This window comes from Lissotriton helveticus, chromosome 5_1 (assembly GCF_964261635.1).
Source record: "Lissotriton helveticus chromosome 5_1, aLisHel1.1, whole genome shotgun sequence".
Lineage (NCBI taxonomy): Eukaryota > Metazoa > Chordata > Amphibia > Caudata > Salamandridae > Lissotriton > Lissotriton helveticus.
In genome coordinates this window covers 609,215,284-609,237,003 of record NC_136065.1, presented here as the reverse complement: position 1 = coordinate 609,237,003, position 21,720 = coordinate 609,215,284, and the positions used below count along the sequence as shown (strand labels likewise).

At 49.2% G+C, this 21,720-nt stretch overlaps 1 protein-coding gene across 1 annotated transcript in view; it reads right to left on the bottom strand.

The window, feature by feature from the left end:
• Nucleotides 1-21,720, bottom strand: part of DNTTIP2 (deoxynucleotidyltransferase terminal interacting protein 2) — a 119,389-nt gene that overhangs the window by 8,590 nt on the left and 89,079 nt on the right. The gene's annotated exons all lie outside the window — the stretch shown is intronic.

Below are 21,720 nucleotides of genomic sequence, written 5' to 3'. Positions count from 1 at the left end.
CTGTTGCATGGCTAAAAGCTTATAAAGGTCCCAAAGGCGAGACCTATTGGCTATGCCAATGATTGTTTTTGAAGAAGGGTCCGTGAAACCACAAGGTGGAAGGGTCCTATTTGATAGGAATTTGATTTGATAACAAGTATAAAAACGCAGAACTGCAAGAATATTTGCCATTTATAAACTGGCCAGGACAAAATGTACCATGTAATCAAAGTAATAAATGTTAGTTTACAAGTGACTGGTTGCATGCAACTATTAAACGAACAACGTTGAGATGTATTTTTTTTTTATCTTGCTAGGGATTTCAGAAAACCAGGAAAGAATTGTCATGTAGGTTCTTTGGGCGTCCCAGGCAAGACAATTTTTGGGGGCCCTGTATAAATTTGAATTATACTATCAATTTCCTGATAACTCATGCCCTCCGCTATGCCAAAAAAAACTGCTAAATGTTATGTTGAACTTTAACAGTGGCACACTACAGTTGAACACTATCTTGATCCAGGACCCAAAAAATCCTTACTATGACACTATTTAGAGAGACTAAGTCGGGTTAAAACTAGGCCGAGGGAGAGAGGTTTGAGACCAAGTCGGGGGTAGAGGTAGGCAGAGAGGATTGAGATGGAGTCAGGGGTAGAGGTAGGCCGAGGGAGAGAGGATTGAGACGGAGTCAGAGGTAGAGGTAAGCAGAAGGATAGAGGTTTGAAACCGAGTCAGGGGTAGAGGTAGGCAGAGGGAGAGAGGTTTGAGACGAAGTCGGGGTTAGAGGTAGGGAGAGAGGATTGAGACGGACTCTCGGGTAGAGGTAGGCAAAGGGAGAGAGGAATGAGATGGAGTCAGGGGTCGAGGTAGGGAGAGAGGTTTGAGACAGTCAAGCAGTGAGAATAGAGGTTTGAGACTGAGTCAGGCAGACGTTTGAGACATGGTGAAAACAGAACGCGGAAGAAAGCTGCTTTCACCTGAAGTCAAGGCAAACAGGTGATTTTTGACAAAAGAGATAACACCCCCCCATTACGTCATGCTTCAGAAAGGTGAAAAATGGTCCGTTTTCAAATGTTTTATTTTTGAACGTCAGTTCACATTTGTAGGTAGATCATCAGTTTAAGAGCTAAAATTAGCATGTTTAAAGTGATTTTCATGCTTCCAGGGGCCCGGGAAGTGAATTAAATACCATTTGGAGGCATTTAATGTTCAAGCAAAAACAGGTGATTTTTGACAAAAGAGATAACACCCCCCCATTACGTCATGCTTCAGAAAGGTGAAAAATGGTCCGATTTCAAATGTTTTGTTTTTGAACGTCAGTTCACATTTGTAGGTAGATCATCAGTTTAAGAGCTAAAATTAGCATGTTTAAAGCGATTTTCATGCTTCCAGGGGCCCGGGAAGTGAATTAAATACCATTTGGAGGCATTTAATGTTCAAGCAAAAACAGGTGATTTTTGACAAAAGAGATAACACCCCCCCCCCCATTACCTCATGCTTCAGATATTTGGGGAGTCCCAGGTATAGACTTTTTGCATAATCTAAATGAGATGTCACCGTCGCATGGACTACTGTCCTGCTGCTGTCCTCTGGCAAGAGGTGCAGGAATTTTCTTTAAAGTTTTCAGCTTGCCAAAGCAGACGAGACATGGTGTATGTGGGTTTCAAAAGATAGAGCGGAGTCCCACGTGACACCCAAATTTCTGGCTTCCTCAGCCGGACAAGGCAGAGTTCCCAACTCAGCCGGCCGCCAGAGTCCTGCGGGCAGGGGAGATGGCTGACCAAAGAACATGATCTCCATCTTGTATGCATTCAGTTTCAGCTTTTGCTGTTTATCCAGCTAGTGATGTCTTTCAGGCAGCCTATTAATCTAGCAAATGAGTCCCTTGACTGATCCCTAAAGGAGAATATCTGCTGTGTATCATCTGCATATGAAGCAGCCTTCAACTCCAGGTGTGAAGCAGATAGAAGAGTGGTATCACTCCAAGAAGTTGCGTCAGCAAGTGCTAGAGCTGGAAGGGAAACAGAAATGCACAGGCTCATCTCGCGTTTGGAGGCAGCTCACAGGATTGTATTGGGACATGGCTGAGTGCTCTCTGCTTAGACTTCGTCATTCCTTTCATGTGGGAGGCGGCAAGGTTGAGTACCTGCAGGCCAACCGACTTCATGCCCAAAGGCAGACTGCTGGGTTAGAGTCTCTCTGGGCGCATGATAACCACGAAATCATATGGGATGCCCCCATCGCATCCGCCTTCCACCAGTATTACGATGACCTCTACACCCAGCAGACCCCGATGTTAAGGGCCCAGACTACTACCTCAAGGGTGCCCACACCACGTGATTGACGCTAGATCGACCAATCAGGAAAGAAAAGGTTATAATCAACCATCTTAAATTGCAGGGAGACTGGATGTCTTGCCGGCTCAGGTTTACAAGATGTTCTGCTTGATTCTGGCACCCATTTTGACCACACTGTTGAACGCGATCACCGGACCGGGGATGGTCCAGTCTTCCATACCGGATGCATCTATAGTTGTAATTTCCAAATCTGGGAAAAATCCCCAGCAATGTGGGTCCTATAGACCAATATCTCTCCTGAATGTAGACATCAAGCTTTTTACCTGCATTTTAGCATCCCGACTGAATCTACTCATGCAGGGGCTAACTGACCCAGACCAGATAGGATTTGTTCCACAGAGAATGTAATGACAATAACAAGTGAACCCTCCACCTGCTCGATAAAGCCAAATGCTGCTGGCAATTGAAGCAGACAAAGCATTTGATCGAGTACACAGACCGTACTTGGAGGGGACACTTGCTCACTTTAGCTTCAGGGCATGATTTTGGTCCTGGAACCTAAGGAACTACAGTCAACCTAAAGCAACTGTACGTGTTAATGGCCAGATTTCGTACCCATTTCCTATGTGTCATGGGATGAGGCAGGGATCCCCACTCTTGCCTCTATTTGCTCTTTTTATGGAGCCCTTCACTCAACGGGTCCGAGACAATCCGCGCATTACAGGAGTCATCTTTGGCAGGGAGATGCATACCTTTGCTCTCTATGCAGACAATGTAATTGTTACATTAGATGACCCTCTGGAGGCACTCCCTCACTTTTTGGATTAAACAGAGGCTTTCGGCAGCAACGTGGGCTTCCGGATAAATATAAAGAAGTGACATGCCCTCAACCTCTCGGTTCACCAGGAAACAGGGACTTTTCTTGCGCAGCGGTATCAGATTCAATGGCAACACACATCTAGTCTATATTTAGGAATACATCTCACGCGACCATTCAAGAGACGTCCTCCTTCAATTATCAAGTGCTCCTCCAACACTTTAAAAGAGACCTGGCATAGTCAAAACGTTACCCCTCGCCTGGCTTGGCTGGATAGAAGCAATAAAGATGAGTGCTCCCAAAAATCCTCTTCCTTTCTCAGGCGCTACTGATTGATGCACCCGCCGGCATGCTTCAGACCCTGCACAACAAATTGAACCGCTTTGTGTGGGCTGAGAAGCAGCCTCGGATGAAGGGGACTGTGGATTCCGAACCTCCTACATTACCAAGCTACCCAACTCCGATACATGGTGGAGTGGTCCAGGGAGGAACTCAAAAAGTGATGGCTGTTAATAGACTGAGCAATCGTGGGTACCTCAATTTGGAAGATCCCGTTCTTGACCGGTCTGCCGAGGCCATGGGGTCTTTATTCCTCACCGGTTACTAATGCAGTCTTGAGAGTGTGGAAACGAGTTGCATTGCGTAAGGGGCTTTCCACATTCTGACCATTCTAACGCTGACCCCACTAGTCAACAATGAGGCCTTTGCCCCGGGCCTAGGACAAGTGGCATTTCGCCACTGGCAGTGCCGGCTGTCGCTCTGTTAGACACTTCTTTGATGAAGAGGGCACACTCATTTGAACATTTAGGGGGTGACTATGTGCCTCCAGTGTTGGAAAGGATGCAATACCTGCAGATCAGGCACTGGTTAATGCATCCAGAGGTGCATACTGGAGCTCGGCGGCCCCTCACAGCTTTTAAAAAATTGTTTCTTATGAAAACTAATGACGAATGCCTTGTTATAGACCTATTCGGCCTTTTGCAACACACCCCCCTCAGCAGCTAGGACGCCGGGACAGAAACGCTAAAAATTTAAGTTGGGAAGGCTGCTCACAGCTAAGGAATAGGAAGAGGTGCATTATGGGGCACGCCATACGGAGCGTAATACAGCCAGTATCGAGACAGCTACGATAAAATAAAAAAAAAACACCACATACTTGTACCTTACCCCAGTGCTTCTGCACAGGGTTAATCCCTCTTGTAGCGCAGATTATTGGCGGCACTTTGGCTGCCCCCAGGACATCCTTAATGATATGGACACACACCTAGACACTCAACTACCTTTTCTTCCCACAAGTCATCCAGGGACTACTTAATGTCCTTACCTTGCGCTTAAATCCTGCAGGGAATGAAAGTTCGACTGGGCACTGGGGGTGGTCCTCCAAAACATCCTCGCTCAATGGGGCATTGATGTACTACCAACTTACCATGTGTGGCTTCACCGGCTCTGGCATGTGCTGGGTATGGAGCAGCTCATCTTGGCCCTCACTGCTCATGGAGCTTCCTTTAGGGAGCTCTGGACCCACACCTGGCTCTTCTTTCTAAGCAACTCTGGGAGTGGACTCCTGCGGCTGACTGATGTAGAGGACCCCACGCCGCCCGCAAGGGGCACCCATTGGAATAATTTTGTGCTCTATCGTATAGGAATCTGGTTGAGAGTACTCCCGGGACAGAGGAGGTATTCTGTTATTCCATTGTTGTTTATATGATGTCATTGTGCTCCCCACTGTCATGCAAGATAATCTTGATAATAAAAAGATTTATACCATAAACAGTGCTAGATCAATTGTGGATTTAGTTTTGGTATTTTAGGTACAGGTTCTGCTCTTCTAAAGGTTTAATTTTATAACGTATTTTTATTTGTGCTGCACTTTTTTCTTACCTTTCTATTGGTAGTAAGCAGATCAGTGTACATACATTGTTCAAAATCATTGATAGTTATATGATCTCCCTGCCAAGGGACACCTTGGTACAGTTCTTATAACACGGAGCGGCAAATTGCAGGCATCTTACATAAGCAAATCTCCTGTACTAACCCAGCCCTCCTCTCAGGTGCAACATTTCAGACAAACCTGGCGGGCAGGCTTCACCTCATATTACCCGACCTGTAGCCACTACGGAGCTACTGCATGAGTGATCCACCTGTAGTTGCTATCCTTCTTTCATATTACTACTTTTTATTTTTACCAAACAAACGTTTAAACTTATTGTTGCTATTGACAGCAACTGGCGGTAAAGGCATCCTCTCACTCATACTTGTGTGTCTTTGGTAGAGGGTCGAGAGAGGTTTTCACGTGTTTGAGCGTCCCTCAATCCCTGTCCTTGTTCACATCCGAGATGCGACTGGGTGGATGGAGAATTATGCAATGGGGGCATAAGTGGGGAGTGGAGTAGTGAAGAAGGCATAAGTAATCTACAGGGTCTACGAGGCATCGGAATGTAAACCAGCTGGCGTCCAACACCTGGGTACATATTGTGGGCCAGGAAATGTTGCCTCACTGGGGGGGAGGGGTCCTGGAGTTGTAATCATTGTGAAGCTATGGGAGAGGGGGAGAGCCCACCGGGGAGTCACTCAGTCAGGGTCCAGTTTTCTGGACGGTCAGTGTTGCTCCCTCCAATGTGGTCTATCCACCCCCCCCCCCCCCGACTGCTCTCCAACATAATTACCCAAGTTTCTAGATCTCTGCTAGCGTTCTCGTCCGTGTGGACCACACATAGACGGCGTTCTTCTGCTACCCCCCCCCCCCCCCCCTCTTCCCCCCTATTTGCAGAGGTTCGTCCTCCATTTCTCCAGGCGGAGGGCTGTGGCTAGCTTCCAGTGAATAGCTATGCAGCGTTTCACCAACACGAGCAGAGCATGTTCAATTTATGCTGCATGCAGGTTGTGGCCCTGGGGATAGGCAGCACCCCCAGCAGACAGTGTTTGACTGATGGCTCAATTGGGAGCTTTGTTTCCCTCCGCAAGGTGCTCCAGTAAGAGCAGATCATGGAACAATCCCAGATCACATGTACGAAGTGATCTGGGGTGGTACCACATCTCAGGTACTTAGGTGAGTGTGATGGGTCAAACTTGGATAAGCACAGAGGAGTGAGGTAGGTGCGGTGGAGATAGTTGAACTGTTTAAGCTTAAATCGGGCACTGTTCAAGAGGTCTTGTACCTGTGCAAATACGTGTTTCCATTCCCCTTCTGTTAATGGCACAGGTAGATTCTCCTCCCACCACTCCCGAGTCTCTGTTAGGTCAATTCGACGATCTGTTTTCAGGGCCCTGCATTGCCGGGATATTATTCCTAGGAAGGAGCCTGGGTCTAGTATTGTACAAAAAGTGCTTGATTCCTCTGGCTTGTTCGGAAACGTAGTCCAGATTTTACAGATCATGCGGGTTATCTTCGCATACTGGAGGAAGTGGCCTTCCGGGACCCCGTAGTGTTCTTTTGCACCCTCAAAGGACAGGAAGGAGTAGTTGAAGTAAAGGTCCCCTGCCGAACTGCAGCCACCTTCATACCAACGGGCCACATCAATGACTGACTGTATACAGCGGAAACTAGGAAGCTACTTCAGGGGGAGAGCGCGGGCATAAGGGGCCTTCTGCAGCACGAGGGTGACTGCTCGTTCCCAGGCCCAGGCGACCTGTTTGATCACGAATGGGCAGTGCAAAGGGGTCCTCGAACCCAACATTAGGTACCTAGTGAGATCCGCTACAGGGCACCAGCTAGCGAGTAGCCTTTTTTCAGTGTTTGAGCAGTCCGCGCACTACTGAGCCGCTTACTGGAGAAGACCCGCAATGTAATAGAGGTGAAAATCCGGGAGCCCAAGGTCACCCTGCTCCATGTCCAACTTTAGGAAATAGAGTTTTTTTTTTTTTCACAACAGATTTTATTGAGTGAATCAAGCCAAGCAATTAATGTGGCGCCCCACAGTCAGGAGAAACCACCAAACATGTTGATACAAGGTACATCTCAGGATCTGAGTCCAAACTAGGACCGTGGCATAACATGTATATTGTAAACTACCCCCCCCTCCACCCCTACCCCAACACCCACCACCCACAGCCCATCCCTCCCCGGTGTCCCTCCCTAACCCCGTGCACGTGCGTAAAGGAACAACCGTATGCGAGCATGTAGGAAATAGAGTTTGACTCTGCTAGGTTTACCGACCCAAATCAGTAAGACCAGGAGGCTGTTCAGAGTGGTGAAGGTGTCATTCGGAATACGACCAAATTAATTTTGCAGTGTGTATAGGCAACGGGGAAGCAACACCATCTTTGCCAGCGCCACCCGTCCCATGACGGACAGCGGTAGTCTGTTCCAGAAAATGATTGACTCTTTCAAGCCTTCAAGTGTTTTCCCCTTATTCAGGGAATACCGGGCTTCCGTCATGTGGGCTATCTGCATCCCTAAGTAGCGAAAATGGTCACTCTTCCAAGTGAGCGCCAGCAGTGGGAGTTCAGCCACATCCCGCCCCGCCAGTGGAAATGCAACTGTCTTTGTGGGGTTAATTATAATCCCGGACACCTTTCCGAAGTCATCTAACACAGACAGGAGGTCCCTGGCGGCCTCCGTGGGGTGGTGCATGTATATCAATGTGTCGTCTGCATAGAGGGACACGACATGCGTCCGGGGGGAATAGGAGCTCGGCGAAGTAGGGTCTCTGCACGGTTTGAGTAGCATTACTATTTGGGCTTCTCTCATGGTCTTCTGGGGTATCCCAGTCTGCTTTGACGTCCACAGAGTCTCCAACAGCTTTGGGAGCAGCTGGTCCTCAAACGCCCTGTAATATTCTACTGGGAGGCCATCTGGCCCAGGGGCCTTACCGCCTGCCATGTCTCGCACTGCCTCTTGGAGGTCTTCAAGGCTGATCTCTGCCCCCAGAGTCTCGCCCTTCTTATCAGTGAGTCGCAGCGGTGGTAGTCCATCGAGGAACCGCACCATGTCCGCCCCTTTGGTCGCCCGGCCTGTGCCGCATACGCCCAACAGATGTGAGTGAGTGTGCGTGTGTGCGTGTGCGTGTGTAAGGGACCCATCCAACTGGCTAATTGATAGTATGGTAGGGGTGGGCGCTCTCGCTTGAGAAGCCAGGCTAGCAGCTTCCTGGTGCTATCACTTTTTATGTAGGAGTGTCAATATTCTTGCCTAACCAGGAAGTCCAGCCTGTCCCATATTTCTCCCTCTCGACGGTGAGCTCCTAGCCGTTCCTCATTTACAGTTCCTGAACCAGGGCTCTCACTCTGTAAAGTGTTCAAAGTCATTCTCAGCAGCCAAAAGGTCCCTCTCCAGTCGTCTCATCCCGCCCACCTTTGACAGGCATTCCCCCCGCATTACCACTTTTAACTTGTCCCACTCCATGCCCCTGACGTCTGTGGACAACCAGTTACTGTTAAAGAAGTTAGCAATGGAAATACTGAGCTCCGAATTGAATATCCCATTTTTCAGTACTCTGGGCTGGAGCCACCAGTGCGGAACCACGGGACTACAGCTCCTAGCTGTACTTATTAATGGGGCATGAGCCTATAGGAATCTTCCAAATATACATATGCTTTGGGCATGTTCAGCTGCCTCCCCGCAAAGCAAAAAGCGATTGGAGGCGGCTACAGACCGCATGGGTCGGGGCAAAGCATGTATTTACACACTACGTTGGGTGTACCATCCTCCACCAGTCAACGCACCCCAGCCTCCGCATCACCCCCGAAGGGCCTCTACCATGTTAGACTCCCCCCGAAAGTGCACACAAAACCTATCGATTGACCCCTCATACACACAGTTAAAATCACCGGCCCACAGGAGAGGTATACCTGCATGGGACATTATTAATTCTTCAAGGCCTAGGTAACAAACTCCATCGGCTGTGGTGGGAGTATAGAAGCAGTGTATCTCCCCGCTATGTCTACGGTATACTCAGAACCTAAATGAAGTTAGTGGGGCTATCCAGATCGCCACCCCCCGGGAGTAGTTAGAGTATGTTGAATAGAACATCTGGCCCCTCCACTTCCTGTGTAGCTTTTGGGCCTCATTATTTGTTAGGTGTGTCTTCTGCAGCATGGCTATGTGGGTCCGCTGCCTACGGAGATATGTTTGTGTCCTATACCGTTTAATACATGTGCTTTGCCCCGTGCATTCGAGGTAAGAATATTAAAGCCACCCATCTCTAGGCTACGTGGTTAAACAGGGACTGTTAAGGCCTCTCTGCCAGAGCTGTTGTCGCATTAAAAACAGTTACCTAGGGGGCGTGGCTAACCACCAGCCAAGATGGCCGCAAATTGAGAGAGCTCTGTGACTGACGAGCCCTCCTCTCGAAATCTGCACATTTATCCGTACTTCTAGCAGTTGCTACACGGCGGGATCGTAAGCCTCTTATCCTCCGGTGCAATTTGCTTCAACCCGCATCACTGTCTGAGGTTCCCCGGAGACGCTACGTCGTGCAGAAACCTGCGGCCTATTCTGGCGCCAAGAGCCGGGGACTTGTGTAGGGACCGGACCCGAAGGGCCTCGCACACAGCGACACCTGCCATATCCTGCTAGTCATCAGCCACCGGGAACGGACAAACGTACACGCTCGCACCCAACCTGCTGGTATTGCCGATGTCCCGAACAGAGCCTATCCCCCACGCCGGCTCCAGGAATCGATCAAGCTGCAGGCAAGTGACATTACTGGCGTACCCGGAGGCGGGGAGGACTACAGAGCAGGGAAGACTCAGCACACCCCTGCGACGCAACGCGACCGCCTCATTGCTTTGGTACAGTGAGCCCACGCCGACAGCTCCTTCTCCGGCGGCTCGCTGGGAGTGCGACGGCTCGCGCTCGATTCTGTGGCCCAAAAGCCCGCCATTTCTCACTCATCTCGCAGGCCTCTTGCCGAGACACCCCGGAGGTGGGAAGGAATACGAGGGAAGGAAACGCAGGGGAGTGCCCTGATACTACGAAGCCAGCCCGCGCCAGCAGCTCAGTCTCCGGATCCCCACTAGCCGTGGCGCGGCTGGGGCCCGACTGTAAGACCTCCGAACTAGCCCTTGCTCACCCCAGGGTATTCGCGGTCACCGCCTCACAGGCCTAGTCGGGAGACAGAAGCCACAGGCTGGCAGAGATTGCGACAGGATCACGCAACACAGCCAACAATACAGCTCACCTCCCGCCAGAACGAATTCAGGATACACTCCACTGAACACTCCAAGCACCTTCTTGCGCCACACAAACGACGTCGGCTGCGATGAGTGGAAGGGGGACAAGGGTGATTTTGCATAAGAGTGAATAGGAAGAACGACTATCAACAGTGGCTGATTAAGTCCTATCAGCCCACCAGATGGCGGAGCCTCATCATGTAGGACTCCAGTACCAAGGTAGGAGTGCAGTCGCCCAGTTGTAATTTGACGACGCAACCCCAAACCATGGTATGGTCACCACAGTTGTTAGACCAAAGAGTGAGGCTGATATGTGCAGTGCAAAAAATAAATCGTCTCGTCATTGAGCCTCAAGGTACCGACGGACAGAGCGGTGCCTTATCCGTCCGAGCAGTTGCCGGGTGAGGTGAGGTTCACTTCCCACACACAGCTGGGAAAGACCTACCGCATCACCAGAACCAATACTGAGAAGATGTGGTAGGATGGTTCTGTAATCTAATTTCTTATAAAGTTTTGCACATATTATAGTGCCCTTGCAGTAGCAGTTTTTGACATAGGCCCTGACGAATGCCAGTGACCCTTCACGTTAAGGCAGAAACATGTTGGCCCTTTATATATCTTACTTCGTCTTCTACTAAGCAAGCTAAACAGTGATTCTTTCACACTGTTAATTCACTATTTTTATCTGACGTCCAGGCAAACGCGAATAAAGGTCTTTGTTTGCCTCGATAGCCATTTTAACACACTTCACTTCATTTATTTTTTCATCTGGTGGGCTGATAGGACTTAATCAGCCACTGTTGATAGTCGTTCTTCCTATTCACTCTTATGCAAAATCACCAGTGTCAACCATTATACCTCAGCACCAATTGACTTACAGGCTTTGTTGTTATATAAATAGTTCACACAGGGGGTATTAGCCTGTTTTGTCATTAAACACCTCCCTCCGACCCTCCCTTACGAATTGTTGTATAGGGGGACAAGGGGCCAGCAGGCCTCAAAGCTGGAAAAGTACGCCTATAATAGAGACCCACCAGACACTGTGAAGGGGAACTCCACTCGGACGCCACCCCACCCCGTGGGAGATGTGAACAACACAGACAAGATCACTCTACATGACGTCAAGGCGACCCTAAAGACAATGCAATCCTCAATGGGCACGATCTCAACAGACGTCTCCCTGATTCGAGCAGACCTCGCAAAAATGTCTGACCGCCTTGTGGAGGTCGAGAAGACAACTACTGACCTCGTGGGAGACACGTCGGCTCTAAAGCGTAGAGTTCAACGGTTGGAAGACGATAATATCATGCTGAAAACAAAACTGGATGACCAGGAAGGCCGCTCGAGGCGTAATAATGTGCGCCTGATTGGCGTTCCAGAATCTGAACGCGGCCCGGCCCTGGACCGCTACGTTGAGGACCTTGTAACTAAGCAGCTCCAACCCAAAGGACTGTCGAAGTATTTCTCGGTGGAACGTGCCCATCGAGTACCTGGAGGACAGCCAAAGCCCGGGGCACCGCCTCGGCCTATCCTGGCGCGAATTTTTAACTTCAGGGACCGGGACGCCATTTTACAAGCAGCGCGCACTCGACCTCCCATCCAAACTGATAACTCCGAAATCCACTTCTATCCGGATTACACAGCAGCAGTGGCACAACAACGCCGGAGCTTCACGGAGGTAAAGAAAGAATTGCGTGCTCGGGAGCTAAAATACTCGATTTTCCCGGCGAAGTTGCGTGTAGAATCCGAAGGAAAAACGTGGTTCTTCGATACGCCGCAAGCGACTCATCAGATCCGAGGAACCGAAATACGCAAAGGAACCACGGAGAAAGAAGCCCTCTGCCAAACAACGACGCAGAATGAACAGGGATCGTCGCACTACAATCTCAGTCACGGTCACCCACCTCTTTTCAACCTTTTATTTTCAAATCAAACATCCATCCACTCATCAACATGATGAAGGCTGCCGGACATCCAGAGAGAGGGTGAGGCGGCGAGCCACTTACGGCTGGCAAATTATGGTGAGACTATGGTCCTGCACGACGAGGCCCATGCAGGTAGGACTAAATAGTTAAGACTGGCACTGCACGAGTACCTACAGGGGGGGGGGGGGAAAGGCAACGGACACAGAAGTCTCACCCCCACAAACAATTTTCATGTGTTGGGACTGTAAGCACTCTGCTCAGTTGGGGAGGTGGAAGGTTCATTGTCCGCCGGGCAGGGAGGCAGGGTGGGGGGTAAGGGTTCTTTACGTTTTGACTTTATTTAGTTTCTGTTCTAATTGTAAGTTTCTAAAATGGTTGGCTCTTTGCAGACACACGCGACACAAGCACCGTTTCTTCTTCACACACTTAGGCACGACGACCCGGCTGCAGCGACCAAATGGGAGCTATCGGTCACGGTCTCCTCGACATGACACCCACCTTAAAGGCACACTGCTAGACACACGGGAGCACGTTTTACACTCCCGCACACCTCGGACCTCGGTCCGCATCCTAAATCCGATGACACTGATGTACTTGCTTACCGATGACCATGGCTAATCATGATGTTTCTACACTAGTCCCCCAATCACAACCACTGGTCGCCCCCTCGCTAACAATAATTTTGTGGAATGTAAATGGCCTAGGTCATAAAATTAAACGAGGGCTAGTCCTCCAATATCTCAAGAGAAAAGCACCCACATTAGCTCTGCTACAGGAAACACATTTGGTGGGGACTGCCTGCAAGGCTCTTAATCGCTGGGGCTTCAAGATGGTCACACACGCAGAATTCTCGGCTGGTTCCCGTGGGGTGGGAATCCTAGCCCAAAGAAACGCTCCACTCCTCATCAAACGCACTTGGGCTGATGACCAAGGGCGCTTTGCTGCGATACATTGTCAATGGGAGGGACGGCCATATAATATACTATCAGTATACATCCCCCCGACGCTACATCAAGGGGCATTCCAAGACCTGGGTAAACTACTGCTTGAACTCCCGGAATGTGAACTAATCATTGGAGGAGACTTCAACGCAGTATTGAATGCAGCGATTGATCTGGAGCCTCCTCGTGAAACCACTAGATCTAACCAAATGTTTAACGACTTCCTAGAAGCAATGGGACTGGTGGATATGTGGAGACTTAAACATCCCCATTACCGTCACTACACATTTCACTCAAGGGCCCATAATAGTCTCTCTAGAATAGATTACATGCTGACCTTGGCGATCCCCCCGGAAAAGATCACAGCCCTCGAGCTCCTCCCAAGAGGGATATCAGACCACTCCCCGGTGCACCTCACCTACACAGCACAACCCACCAGACGACAAAGAATATTCCCGATTTATCCCGGCTATCTTAAAAATAGATCTATTTTGAAAGCACTGAAAACCTCCACCACGCATTACTTTGATGAAAACCCAGGCTCGGTAGATTCGCCCTCGGTTCTATGGGAGGCATTCAAGGTAGTACTCAGAGGACAGGCTATTTCTACCATTACCAGGCACAAAAAAGAGCAGCGGGCGACTGTTGAAGCATTGGAAACAGCAGTCCAAACAGCAGAATTGGCCCACGCCTCAGATAACTCTGAAGACACAGACCACACACTAACATTGGCGTCACAGGAATACAAGGCATATGTGGAGGACATAACCAAGACAAAACTGACTGACACACTGCATAGGGTCTATGAATTAGGTGACAAGACTGGAAAAATGCTCGCATGGATCGAACAGAAGGACAGGGCCAATAGATGGATTGCCACGTTAGTGCTCTCAGACGGTACACACACGACTGCTCCCCCGCAAATTGTAGAAGAATTGGCCACATATTATGAGACCGTATACACTGCACGGGGTGGGAGGACGACTGTCTGCAGTTCCTACAAGACATACCCCTGCCCGCGTTATCCCAGGAGGATGCACAGACAATTGAGGGTGACTTAACAGGAGAAGAATTGGGAAAGGCAATAGCAGCACTACATACGGGGAAAGTGGTGGGGCCGAACGGCCTACCCGTCCAACTTTATAAAACACTGTCACGACAGATAATCCCCTACATGCTCCCAAAGTATAACGACTGCCTGTTGAGAAGTGAGCTCACGGCTGACCAAAGACTAGCCACCGTCGTCGTAGTGCACAAACCCGGTAAACCACCTGACCAAACGTCGTCCTATAGGCCGATCTCCCTAATGAATGTGGATGCTAAAGTCCTGGCAAAAATCCTGGCGCTACGACTACAGCCCCACCTTACAGACCTAATACACCCGGACCAATCGGGCTTTATGCCTGGTAGAAATACATCACTTAACCTACGGCGCATTAATGGAGTCCTACATCGTGTTCCCATGTTGCGGGAAGACGCGGCCATCCTCTCTCTTGATGCAACGATGGCCTTCGACCTGGTAGAGTGGCCATTCCTGTTCACAGTACTCAGCAAGATGGGCTTCGGCCCTAAATTTTGTAGCTGGGTTACACTTCTCTACACCGAGCCGATGGCACAGGTGGTAGCCAATGGCCATACTTCCCGCACATTCACGCTAGGTCGCAGGACGAGGCAGGGATGCCCTCTGTCCCCGCTACTCTTCGCACTTATACTTGAATCCCTAGCGGTGGAGGTACAAGTAGACCCTATAATCAGAGGGATCACGTGGGGGACGGGATGGGAAGATCGCATCTCCCTCTACGCGGACGATGTATTGGTTTATTTGATGTCCCCCACCCAGTCCATGACAGCTTTGATGGACCTACGGCGATGTGTCGGGATACACCATTAATTGGGCCAAATCGCTTCTCTATGTCCTACGAGGCCATACACCGACGTTGCCCCCAGACTGCACCCTACAAACGGTCACCAGGGGCTTCAAATACCTGGGAATCTATGTCACGCCACAGGAATCCTTACTCATAGAAGAACATTTAATGAAACCTCTACAGAGGCTAAAATCCGATGTTACACATTGGCGCTCTTTACCGCTTACGCTGCTGGGGAGGGCCGCACTGTTCAAGATGCTATCACTCCCTAGATTCCTCTATGCGTTGCAAAACACACCCTTTCCGGTCCCTCTCACTTATTTTAAGTCCATAGACGCAGAAATCTCGGCACACTTATGGGACGGGAAACCGGCCCATATAGCACACTCCAAATTAATTCGATCCTGGTATGACGGTGGGATCGCCCTACCCAGTGTTAAATTGTATTGTTGGGCAGCACAACTAATAGCAGTTCATCACTGGCTACACGCTCCACAACTAGACCCAGCCTTCCGCCTTGACCGAACTGTCCTGCCACCTGACCAACTCATGAGGGCACTATACACGAACAAACGACGCCACACCTTTACAGGCCCAACAGCCCACACGATCAAGATCTGGCACGCGGCACAGAGAGCCCTGGGATGGGAGGGAGTGCTCACGCTCGCCACGCCACTTTGGGACACGCGGCGTCTGGGTACCCTAGTAAACACAAAGGGTTTCCGGCAGTGGGACTTAATTGGTATTTCCAAAATCGGGGACCTATGGAAAAGGGGTGAAGTTATCAATTTCCCAGCCCTCAAAGAAAAATACGGGATGGCAGACACCGAACACTATCGCTATGCACAAATTAAACATGCATTACAGGGGGCCATTCCAACGGGCACGCAGCTAGCTGAATCCTCCCCCCTGGAGGATAGACTCCTCACCGAATGCCTAGATAAACAAGCATTTGCAATGCAATAGGTCTCGCATTAGGAAAGTTTGAGCTATTGGTCTTGTAAATGACAATTTTTTTATTTATGTGTTGGTTTTGAAAATAGCTAAATTAATAGCTTTGTCATTTACAATGCCAATAGTTATAACTTTCGCAAATGTGACACCTATAGCATTTGTAATGCAACATGTTTTGTATTTCAACTCTGATGTCACATCTGCTATTCTCAATTCCTGCCTCCGTGTTTCCGTAGCTTACCCACGAGCGGCTTCTCCACCCCACCTCGTGTCCCTCCAGTTGGAGAGGGATGTTATGTTTACATCATGACACCTGGTGTTCTTGCTATCCGTATTAAAAGCGCTTGAGCGCCCCACACAGAGGTACAAAGCGCTATTAAAATTATAATTACTATTCAAACCGGAGCTCTCCTCTGATCCTTGCTGCGTGGCATCAGAGCGCCAGGTTTACAGTAACAGGTACAAAACTTCCAAACACCTTACTCAGCCCGGAATACTTTCTGGACAATAGAGTAAGTAAATAGTTACTGTGTTTATTCCCTGCGGTTGCCAAAGTGTTCTTTTTAAGTTCGGTACACTGAAGGCTACATAGTCAAGTCTTCCAAAGGTGACACAGCTTTCACCCTTCTGAAATGATTATCTTTTATTTGAATAACAGCAACGCGGGGAGAAACTTGAAAATGCATTTCAAGGCGCGCGCTATCCATGTGTCAAATAGTTATCCTGTGTCCGAGAATATGCTTGTACAATGCTCCTTTAAAGCTTAGAATGCCTGGTCAGCCAATAGGATGGCTCAAAGCAGTGTCCATGGTGACAAGGGGAACCCGATCTACTCCAGACACACCGTGGTTCCCACTTCCTACTCTGCGGGCGGAGAGCGGGAGGCGAGACGCGCTCCGTGTCCTCTGCACCCCCTCAACACTGGAGGCGGCCCCTGAACCTGTCCAACACTCTGGTGCCAGAGCCGCCGGCCTTGAAGACCCCGCAGCTGTGTCATACCTTCTCCCCGCGAGTGGAAGCCCCTCCAGCCCCAGCCCCGCCCCCGCGGAGAACAGCGGCCTAAGATTCTCGCATCCAATGGACCTCGCAGGCCAAAAATCGCTGCCGTGAGTACTCGGCTACAGTCGATTACCAATAATCGGATTTTTACTATGAACTCATTCGCTTTAGTACTTTGATTGTTGCTATGTATTTAACATAGCGCTTGATCACCGGCGCCCTTGGTGTTTTCAAAAGCGCATATTGCGTTCCTGGCACTTTTGTTTTAAATAATAAAGCGTAGGCTTCTCAAACAGGAGTGCGAATTTGAAAATAGAGCGTAATACCTTGATTTTAAAAGGCGAGGAAGATAAAACAATATAAAAGAGTGTACGTTACACAATAAACGTTAAAAGTTACATCACAACTAAAAAGATAACCATGTCTGTTTCTTCAGAGTGAGTCTGGCGGTTCCTCCGGAGGAGCCTCGCCCCACTGCTTTTTAGCAGTGACATAAAGGAACAACGAAGCCTCTCGATGGGCTCATAGCCAATAAAAAAAAACGGAAGTCAGGCACTTTTGCCTGAGACGGGGCCTGCAATCCGGCAGGAAGTCCCGCCCGCCGCGGAAGAAGTGGAGCCGGCCGACTGATGGCCTCTCCGCAGCCCGGGGCTCCCAGGTGCTGGAGGGAGCCCCGGAAGTGAAGTCCTGCCCCCTGGTACCAGCGCTGCCGTAGATTAGACACTGAACACGCAAAAAGAGCCCGGTAAGTGGTGGTGGTGGGAGAAGAGAGAGAGAGAGAGAGAGAGAGAGAGGGGTCGAGAGAGAGGGGTCGAGAGAGAGGGGTCGAGAGAGAGAGAGAGAGAGAGAGAGAGAGGGGGTGTGTGTGTGTGTGTGTGTGTCGGTCTGTCTGTCTGTCTGTCTGTGTGGCTCACGAGGTCAAAACTGAGCAGCTCTGCGCTCGTGCACCCTCTCCTGTCCACATTCCCAGAAACAGGCAGCAATAGATGTCGAAGCAGACTCTGCTATCAATGCTTACGCATTGAAGCAGGTCGTGCTTCGACCTAAAAAGCGATCTCCCTCACATATCGCAAACTTCTGAACAACCTGCCTGACCCCACGGCTGTCCTCCGGAGCAAATGGGAAATAGAACTAGGAGTCAGAGGATGAAGATTGGCTACATGCTCTAGCATCTGCCAGGGAAGCCTCCATACCATCACAACTCAAGCTAGTGCAATTGAAAATATTACACAGAATATACTACTCCCGCACACTCCTACACCGGCTGGGCAGCATCCCGGAGCCTAACTGCATGCGAGGGTGCGGTCTCCCGGCCACATTCTTCCACACAATATGGGACTGTCCCAGGATACAATCGTATTGGGTCCGAGTTCTCTCCGAGATATCAGAGGCAAGTGGTGTTGAATTGCTAAGAGAACCTAGATGTTTACCAAATATTTGGTCGCCCACTGAAATGAATCGAGGATTGCAGACATGGGCAACATTGGGTCTAGCCCTTGCAAAATGGAACATTGCCAGGAACTGGGGCTCAGGGTTGGCACCCTCATGTGCACAGTGGGGCAGAGACATGGACACAGCTATGTTGGCAGAAAAGGCGGTGTATGTTCATCCGGGCTGCCCCAAAAAATGGACTAGGGCAGTGTTCTTCAAACTGTGGGGCACGCCCCCAAGGGGGGGCGCGCCACCATCCCAGGGGGGGCGCGGCGCACTCCACCCGAAAAGCTTACCTTTTGTCTTGTTTATCGTGTTTTTGCTCTGTCCCACGTAGCAAGTAGTCACACATTTCCAAAAGGAATTTGTGATTGGCCTGCTCTCCCGCTTTCTCCAATCACAGTGTATGAACGTCACTAGTGACGTTCGACCAATGAGACTGGCAGCAGCTGAGTTTGCAGGAAGTGCCGCAAAATTTGCGGCCATAAAGCCCCTGCATTCTACCTACGTTTTCTTGTCTTGCTGGGAAGGACTGCTGGAACCTGCCCATCATCGCCCGGATCTGCGTGTGCCCCTCATCGCCGCTGGGCAGGACTGCTGGAATCTGCCCATCATCGCCCGGATCTGCGTGTGCCCCTCATCGCCGCTGGGAAGGACTGTGTGCCCCTCATCGCCTCCCCTCGCTGAGAAGGGCTGCTGGTAAGAGTGCTTTCGCAAAGTCAAGGGGGGGGGGGGGGGGGGGGGGGGAGAGGGGGGTTGTACTGATGTTCGGCCTTTAATGTAAAAGCACCACGTTTGGAAGGTCGCATTCCGAGGTGTAATCACTCTGTTATGGCGCTGGCTGGCTGCTTTGCCTGTGTTTATTTACGCCTGGTGATATATTGCCAGTTGCAGGGACATGGACATAGCTGGCTCGCATTAGCGCTGAGAAGGGCTGCTGGTAAGAGTGCTTTCGCAAAGGCAAGGGGGGGGGGGGAGAGGGGGGTTGTACTGATGTTCGGCCTTATTTATTTATTCATTTGGAGCCGAGGGTAATAATGAGTTGCATTTATGTAAAAGAGCCACGTTTGGAAGGTCGCATCCCGAGGTGTAATCACTCGGTTATGGCGCTGGCTGGCTGCTTTGCCTGTGTTTATTTACACCGCTGCTTCCCGGAGACGGAATCTATCAATCATGCACAGGGGTACAAGAACTTCCCTTTGCAAGCCCGCCCTGCCCCCCCCCTGCACTAAACTTTTTATTTACCAAGTGTACTTATTATCACACTTGCTGCCTTCACAGAGAACCGGGCGCCCTTGAGAGCAGAGCACAAACTCGTCCTGGCTGCTGCTCTTACTTAGCACATCCAACTATATTTAATTTCATGTGTAATTTTTCAGCAATGCTGGCACTGATTTAAAATTGGCTATCGAGTTCTGCCTGTGCTTCCTCCTATGTACATTGCTGGTGTTTTATTGATCGCTGCTTTCAAAGTGTTAGCACATAAAGCAGTAAGTAGTTGGAGGGCTCTCTAGACAAGACAGATAGGCCATCTTGTGTCACCTCATCAGAGCACTGAGGGCTGGACTACACATCACTGAAGCCAGGCAGCTGAAATTGTGGGACTCTTACCAATACATAATTTTAGCCGCATTCCAGGGGGCAGATCTTTTGTATTACCTCTTTCGCATTAGTGAACATTATGATGCTGTCCGTCTTAAACCACTTGTCAGACCCATGAAGTTGTCTTTCTGCAGCCACACCAGCAGAACCCATTCCAGGACAGGAAATTGAGTCACTTCCACAATATCACACAGACTGTTAGGAGACAACAAGGGGTCAAATTATCATCTAGCTAAAAAGTCTTGCTCATTGACCAACACTGCACCATTCCAAAGTGGTATTTGCCGTTTGAATATTGAAGACTGCTGTCTCAATGCGATTTCTTTTGCCTCAAATAGAGCAATATTTTGTGAAATAATAATTGTCTTACAAATAATGTTTACTTTTCTGGTCATTTTAGAGCACTGAGTTGCTAAAAAATGGATCTGGGTAAATAGTTTGTGGGTAGTTAAAATTCAACTGGGTGTAAACGGTAAACCCTTCGCTGCTCATAAAGTTGTGAGAGATTCTGAATGTAATGAACATATCTAAATATATATTTCCCCTAAGGAAAGTTGTAAATTCAGCAAGTATTTTTAGGGAGGGTTCAAAAGTACAAATTTTGAATTGGAAAAAGTGTTGCCCTGAGGGCACAGCTCAGGGCAAATACTAGGAATATCACATTAAAGACCTACTTTTTCAGCACTACCTGTGGGAGCAATGCCAGTGAATTTCTGTGGCCTCGCCCTACTCCATGGGCACTCTGAGCACATAACACAGACATTACACCCAAGAAATGCAGGCTAGAATTGGTTCAATATATACCCCACATACACCATGGCCAATGGTGCCACTTGTGGGGTGCTATAGTCTTTCAGTATTCCGCTGCAGGTCTGGAGTGGCTTCACAGATAAAGTGTGTGGGGGGAATACACAAAGTACGTCGACATAAGGCACCAAAGCCCCCATGTTTTCCATTTCCTTTGCCCAGTTTTCACTTTTTTCCCTACAAAATTCTTCAAAGTAGCTGAACATATACTTTTCTTTCCACAACATAAATCTACGTATGTATCACAAATCTGGATCCCACATGGTATGCACCCATTGTGTTGGAAGGGCCCTGTGGCACTGGCTTCTCTAAGAATGTAGCGTGAAACTCTCCTACTCAAGTAGGTTTAGAAAGAATTGTACTTCTTCACTTTGTATTTCCTAAGCTATCTCAGTGACTTTTTAAGAGTTTCATGTTGCCCAACTGGGTGTGATTACTGATATTTATGTTTCCCTCACCTTCTTTGCTTGATTTTGCTTGCGAGAAAGTGTCGCTCATATAATCATTGAAATGTCACTCATAAGACACTAAAATTATGAAAATGTCACACCTAGCAATCTGAAACCTTGGCAGCTCTGTACTTCTCAGGAGACCTGTTGACTTTAAGAATCCCACACATGGAAATCCAAAAAGATTTGGGAACAATTGTGTGATGTTTACAATGTGGAATGAGGTGTTAGGGTACACTTAAGTCAGAGTTTTTCCATCGGGGGGGGGCACCATCCCAGGGGGATGCCTTCAGTGGTACCGTTAGGGCTGCAGCCCCTGGGTCTGCACAGAGAAGCTAAATTACACCATTTCAAACCTGTTTGTAAATATTTGGGGAATGTATAACGAAGTATGTATTCATTTGTAATGTGACTTTTCTGTCATTGTTCCCTTTCAGTCACAGATCTTTCAGGCAGCCCTAGAACACAATGTAAAGTGCTTTCTATTTATATTTGCTGTTCAAAGTATGCACAGATAAGTGCTGAAAATACAGCTTTAGGT